This window comes from Lutjanus erythropterus, chromosome 22, assembly GCF_056507025.1.
Source record: "Lutjanus erythropterus isolate fLutEry1 chromosome 22, fLutEry1.hap2, whole genome shotgun sequence".
NCBI lineage: Eukaryota > Metazoa > Chordata > Actinopteri > Lutjaniformes > Lutjanidae > Lutjanus > Lutjanus erythropterus.
In genome coordinates this window covers 26366221-26373596 of record NC_139338.1, presented here as the reverse complement: position 1 = coordinate 26373596, position 7376 = coordinate 26366221, and positions in this window count along the sequence as shown.

Below are 7376 nucleotides of genomic sequence, written 5' to 3'. Positions count from 1 at the left end.
TTAGAGGGTTATTAGGGACACAATAAAAATTTTCTGTAAACTAAAGTTTAGTTATCCCCACTATTTGACAGTTATTAGACTTTATTACAGGATAATTGGGGACGCAAATCAGATTTTTGGTCTTTACTGGGAAGATCTGGTTCTCACATTTTTAAATGGCAAAGTAGCAGACATGCCATTTCACTTTAGTTTACATTACAGTTCTGTTGTAATGTATCCCTAACAATAGGTTAGGTTAAATTAGTTTGGGTTATCTTTATTGTCCCCTCAGGGCAATTTGTTGTGCAGCAAGGGTTTATATGAAAAACACAATACAATAAATGCAGTTTACTTTACAGTACATTTCTGCTATAATGTGTCTAATTATCCTCTAAGAAAGTCGGAAGTAATACATTTTAGTTTACAGTGCAGTTCTGTCGCAACATTTCCCAAATTACCCTCTAAGAAAGTCTAATAAAGAACATATTGTTTCTAGTTTTTGTCTAATTTGATACAAAGTCCAGCCTGTTACGTCTTATTAGTGTACTGTAAAATAAAGTATGACTATATTTAGTAATTGCTGAGACTGTACAGACAAAGAGTCCTGACGCAGTGGAATAGGAGGTTATCTGCTATCGTGGCGGTTCCTTATCAGTGGATAAATATTTGTATATCATGGCCGAGCGGGGGCTCTGCAAACCCCTCTGACGGGTTGTTGTGATTGTTGCAACACAGGTGATCTACATTGAGATAGCTGCTACTGTATGTGGAGCTGCACAGCTGCAATGTGGGGGGTCGAGGAGGCGCTCCTCATCCCGCAAAAGCCATTTTTCAATTATGAGGTTAAAAGAGTGTGTCTTTAATAAACGACTGCTCATTAAAGACAGAGTACATTCCCCTGCAGATAACAGGCAGGTTGCATTGTGCTCATGTCTCCTGGGAGGACTTCCTGACTGGATGTTTGTCCCCCAAGTCCCCAAGCTTGCATCTCATTAAAGCTCATCTCCACATCTCTATCTATAGATAAAGAGCATCTGGGCTGCAGCATCAATCCCTATGTGGATGATTTCTGCGCTGACATAAAGAGTTAAGATTTTAGTGTCACCTTGCAATAAGACAACCCAAACAAATTATTTATAAATGTTTACTATTAGGTTATTAATTATTACATAAACACTTTCTAAATCTTTAAAGCCATGCATATATCTGTAATATCTACACATTTAAATGTCTAAAAACACTAGGCGTACATTATATATTTTGTTGTGTACTTACATTATCCCTAATGTTTCCAACAATGTTCAAATCCAGAGAAATCCATAATTTATTTAAGGTAACAGTGTGTTTCCTCCTAACTAAAAGTAATGCAAATAATAAAATAAATAAATAAATAAATAAAAAAAATATGACTTTCCCCTGGGAAAAAAAGAAAGAAAAGAAATGTGAATGAAGCATTTAAAAATGTTTGACTTTGGTTACAACTAATTAATGTTATTAATGAGTTACTAACATTTATAACTAGTAAAAGGCCTTATAGTAATGTTAAAGCTTCATCACCATTTAGCCTATTAATGATGCTAACATTTACAAATGACAAAGGGAGCCTTACTGTAAATTATTACACGGCTTTGTTAAAAACTCAGCACTGATTGGTCAATTGCAAAATTCTATGGTCTGTTATTTCTGTATAACAGACTGTTGCTAGGAAGAACAGACCGTTGCTATGGATACAATTCTGATCATGGACTCTGGAAGCAAGCAAAAAAAAATTTCAAAAAAACATTTTTTAATAAATATTTTGTGTCAAATGATTGATTTTTTAAAAGTAAGTAGCCATGCAATAAATGGGATAATGTACAGGGAACAGGTCATTATTACAAAATAATGAACTGGTCCTTGTACATTATCACTTACCATACAACCCACCATTTATTAATGACTTACTACCAGTAATAATTGGCAAAGGGAGCTTTATTATAAAGTATTCAATCCATCACCATTTGTTGATGGCTTTTATTACACAGCTTTGTTAAATGGTAGATTCTGATTGGTCAATTCTGGCATTCAAAGTCTGTTATTTCTGAATAGCAGACCGTTGCTATGAAGAACAGACCGTTGCTATCGGTGCAAAGATCCCGGAAGACCGATAAAATCAATTACAAATCAGTAAATCATTTTCAATTAACATTTTGTGTCAAATGATTGATTTTTTTCATAAGCAGCCATGTACTAAGTCAGATAATGTACAGTGAGCAGGTCATTATGGCAAAATAATGAACTGCTCACTGTGTATTATCCCTTACTTACACAATCCATCATCATTTATGATTTATTACTAGTATGATTGGAAAAGGGAGCCTTATTTTAAGTGTAAAACTAAATGTCAGGGTAAACAATATTGCTAAAGCCTTAGTGTGTGAATTTGGTAATTTGATATGTTAATCTGATGCTAAATTAAACAGTTTGATTATTAAGATATGCTGACAGTGGCTAAATGCTAATAACTTATCAATAAATATGTGATGAGGCTGATAGGTATAAATGCTGCTGATGGAGAAGACAAAGTGAGCTCAGTAAGCAATGTGATCGGAGGCTTACCAGCACAGATAAATGTGCGCTCACCATTTGGCAAGCAACAGATCACTGTTGCCCTTTTATCTGATATGTTGTAACAGCTTATTAATGATTTATAACCTAATTAATAACCTAATTATGTGCCATTTATAAATCATTTATGAGGTCAGTCTCATTGTAAAGTGGTACCAAGATTTTCTTTCACTGGCTGAATTAAATCAAACTATTTTGGAGATCTCCTTTAAGCAGCAACCAAAGTGATCTGGTTGTTTTTCTTTCATATGAAACCCTCGCTGGACTCCCAGTGGCCACCCAGTCCAGGATTATTCCTGCTCAGCCAGGAAAGAGAAGGAGGTGGAGGAGGAGGGAGGGCTTGCCTGGATACCCAGCCGCCTGTAAGTGTCCATCCCCGGTTTGTTTGACATGGCAGTGTCCCTGGGTATAAAACTGATAAACATCTGGTGGTGCTGCCAGGACATTGGAAAATGAGGGATTGGGTGGGGGGTGTGGGTGGAGGGGTGCGGTGAAAAGAGGCGAGAACACAAAATCATAATGAGAAGAAAGATGGGCAGAGAGAGAGAGAGGGACAGACACAGACAGAGAGAGAGAGATGCTGATCAGCTAATTACAGCTGCAAATAAAATGCAAATTTATCCTGGCACGGTGAGCATGCCCAAGTTTAAACATAACGCCATCCAAAAACTCAGAGCTGCACGGGCCCCGTGCCAGTGACGACTTCCAAACAGAGACTCATTATCCAATAATAACAATAATAATAATAATAATAATAATAATAATAATAATAATAATAATACAGATATATCAGTGGACAGATATTATCAGCCTGATATTGACAAAGCAGAGATGTATCGATCTATGTATGCAGCATTTTGTGTACGTTTGATGCTTTTTCTTTTTCAAGTTATTGTATTGGTGTTTTTTTTGTTTTGTTTTTTTTATTTATAGCTATTTATAATCATTAAAAATTCCGGTAAAAGTTTACAAATCCAGTGCCCTGATGTCATTTTAGATTTTATTCATATAAATACTATATTTATTTTGCTAAAAATCGAATGATATATCAATATTGGAATTTCTTTTACTCCCTAATATTGGTATTGGCCCCAAAAATCCAGTATTAGCCAAGTTCAAACATTATTATTATTATTATTATTATTATTATTATTATTATTATTATTAATGCTGTTGCTGTTGTCAGACAGATATATTGGTCAGCCAGTATTGGCATATCACAGCTATATGCTATATTGTCTCTATCGGTATTGGCATATATGTTACCTGTGATTTTTTTTCAATTAAAGTTTACATTACATTTTAGATGGCTTTAATAATAATGACTTTAATAATTGATTGGCCGATATCATTGGGCCGATATTAGCCTATCAAAGTTATATTGGTTGATATGAATATCAGTATATATATTGTCTGATATTTTTTACCAGTGAAAATTTCAATGCCCTGAATATTGCAATTCCTTTTTGTCCCTAATGTCAGTATCAGAATAATGATAATAATAATGATAATAAAAATAATAATAATAATAATAATAATAATAATAAAACCCAAAAAATCCAGTATTGGTAAAGCTGTATTAATAATAATGATAATAATAAACAGTTATATTGGTTGGCCAACATTATCAGTCAGCTAATATTATCAGCCCAGTATTGGCCTATCACAGTGATATCAGTCTATCACTGTATTAGCATATATCTTAAACAAGTAAAATTTATAGTTTCTGTGCTCTGATGTCATTCTGGATTTGATATAAATACAGACTAACAGCCAATATCGATATCAGAATTTTTAATTGCTTAAAATTTGTATCAGCATTGATCCCAAAAATCCAGTATCGAGTGGGCGATGATAACAACAACAACAACAACAACAACAGCCAGATATATTGGTAGGTCAATATTATCACTCAGCTATCACCCAATATTGGCCCATCACAGTAATATCTGTCTATATCAGTATCAGCATGTATGTTGTCTGATATCTTCTTTTTATTTTGCCAGTGGAAGTTTACAGTTCCTGTGCTCTGATGTCATTTTGGAATATATATATGTATATATATATATATATATATATATATATATATATATATATATATATATATATATATATATATATATAAGAATATCGGCCAATATATTGATATTAGCATTTTATTTATTCCTTAATATTGGTATTGGCCTCAGTCCCAAAAATCCAGTATCATTCTGACTCTAACAGTAACACTAATGATAATAATAATAATAATGATAATAATAATAATAATAGCCAGACACATGTGTCATTCAGCCAATATCAACAGCCAGATATTGGCCTATCACAGCTATCAGATTATATCTGTATCAGCATATATATTGTGAGATATATTTATATATTTTTTTTTAACCAATGAAAGTTTACAGTTTCAAGGCCATACAGTAATTTGGGATTTTGTGTATATAAATAAAGGATATTGGCTACTTTTAGTAATAATAATTATAATAATAATGATAATAATAATAATAATAATAATAATAATAATAATAATAATAATAATAATAATAATAAGATTGTTGTTATATAAGCTTCTGCACATTGGATCCTGGTGGTTGTCATCAGACTACTAGGCGACACCTCCCACCCCTTCCAATAAAAAAAAGAAAGATGGCACACTTCCCAACAACAGTGACACCACCATGCACATGATGCTCCACATCCACAATCCAACAATAACACTCCCCCCTCCTCCTCCTCCTCCTCCTCCTCCTCCTCCACCACCTCCACTGTAGAGCCGCCTATTTACGCAGGGGGCCACACGTCTCCCGGTTCCCCAGCTGCATCGTATGTAGTGATTAATGATACATCGCCACCCAAAGATTAATCATGGAAAATTAAAAAATCTTGGAGGTAGCAACTCATGAGAACTGCAGCGGTGGACTAGATCAGGTGGGCTCTGTTTGGAGGATGGAGGGAGAGGTGGGGGAGGGAGGGAGGGGAGGGTGAAAACGAATTAGCTTCACCGAATCTTTTTAGATGCAAATATTTTGTTATCTCCACTTTGCTGCACTGTTTTCAGTGTTTATGATTAATTATCTCTTCTTGGTGAAAAATAAATCATGCGAAATTAGGATCTAGCTGACTCCACCGGCGTAAGCAGAGATGGCAGGTCGATGCTGTTAATTTCAGGTTGAAATTGACACACTAATTATAGTGAAGAGTGCTGCTGGAACACTAGCAGGCAAGATTATACCTCTGTGCTTCTATTTTTTTCTTTTTCTTTTTCTTTTTCTTTCTTTTTTTTTTTTTTTATCAGATCCCCCTTATATTTTACCAATTAAAAATCGTAAAGGCATTTCATTGCCCCGGGATAAAAAAAAAAGGCAGCCTCTCTCCTAACATGGCCATCACTTTCCCCCATCAGATTCATTGTGATGTATTAGATGCAATAAATTATCCCATGTAACAAAACATGGCGAGCTGAAAGGCTGATAATCTGCAGAGGGGAGATAAGGATTCATTATTCCAAATCATTATGAATCCAGCGTTGGCTGTGACTTCTTTCTTAATCAGCTTCTGTGATCCTGGATACGTGAAGGGAGCAGATAAGAGCAGAGTCGTTTATAATTCTCCCCACCTCGGCCTAATATTTTAAAATAAAATCGCAGGGAGAAGCCGCCGTGTTAAAAAAAAAAAAAAAAAAAGAAAAAGAAAAAAAACACACATTGGCTTAACGTTTGGAGGGTGCACAGGACGAGAATAATAAAACACATTGAGGAAAATAAATAAGTAAATAGATAATACGTGGCCCATACATTTTTGGAGGTGTTTTGTCTCAAATTAAGGTCATCTTATTCCGACGTTTACAGCGAAAAGAATCATGTAGGCAGGGGAGATATATACTGCAGCGTTTATTTCACATTTGGAGTGGGAAGTGTCTAATAAAATTTAGGCTACACCGCGAGGCTATAAAAGCGGGTGACCGTAAATGATTTACTCCGTTTTTTTACGCACTAACGGGGCAGAAAAGCCACGGTTACAGGCAGGGGTGGGTTCCAGATAAAGATGCTTTTCGCAGCTGCACAATTTGACAGAAAGAAATGCTAAATATCTCTAAAAAAAAAAAAAATGTGACTAAAAAATGCTGCTGTATTTAATCAGAACATAAAGGTGACATTGTGGCTCCGGTGAGATTATAAATATCAGCAGGCTGTGATAGAATTGATGGGGAATAAAGAGGCCATACAGTGTGCGCAGGCTCCTGCTCTGTTATTACGGCCCAGTGTACCGGAGGGTTTGTGCTTTAGCTGTTGTCAGCCTCTTGCTGTCAAATTCGACATTAATCACGCGATTTCACGGCGGCGGGCGCATGCGGGAGGAGAGGAGCGTGACTTTGGGCTCGGGCATGCACGCACACTCACACACACACACACACACACAAAAAAAACGGAGACTGTGCCCTTTAATGTGATACAGTGTGGCCTAGTAGCAGTAAGGTAAACCCAGAGCATTTACAGTCTCCATTTACAATTAATTAAGGCTTCTCCCTCTTCTGCATTTTATATGCGCTCCCTTTCAAAAAATTAACATTTATTTTTCCCCCTTTTAATTTAATATCCAGACTGAACAAGGCAAAATTGATTTCCTCGTAATTAATCTTTTTATTACACCTATAATATGCTTTAATTATCTGCGGCATAACCGTTGTTTTTCATTAGCTTCTATCAAAGAAATCAGTACGCGCATTTATCACCTTTACTAATAATTCCCCAAAATAAGCACTTTATATTTAAAGCAGATTAATAAATCAT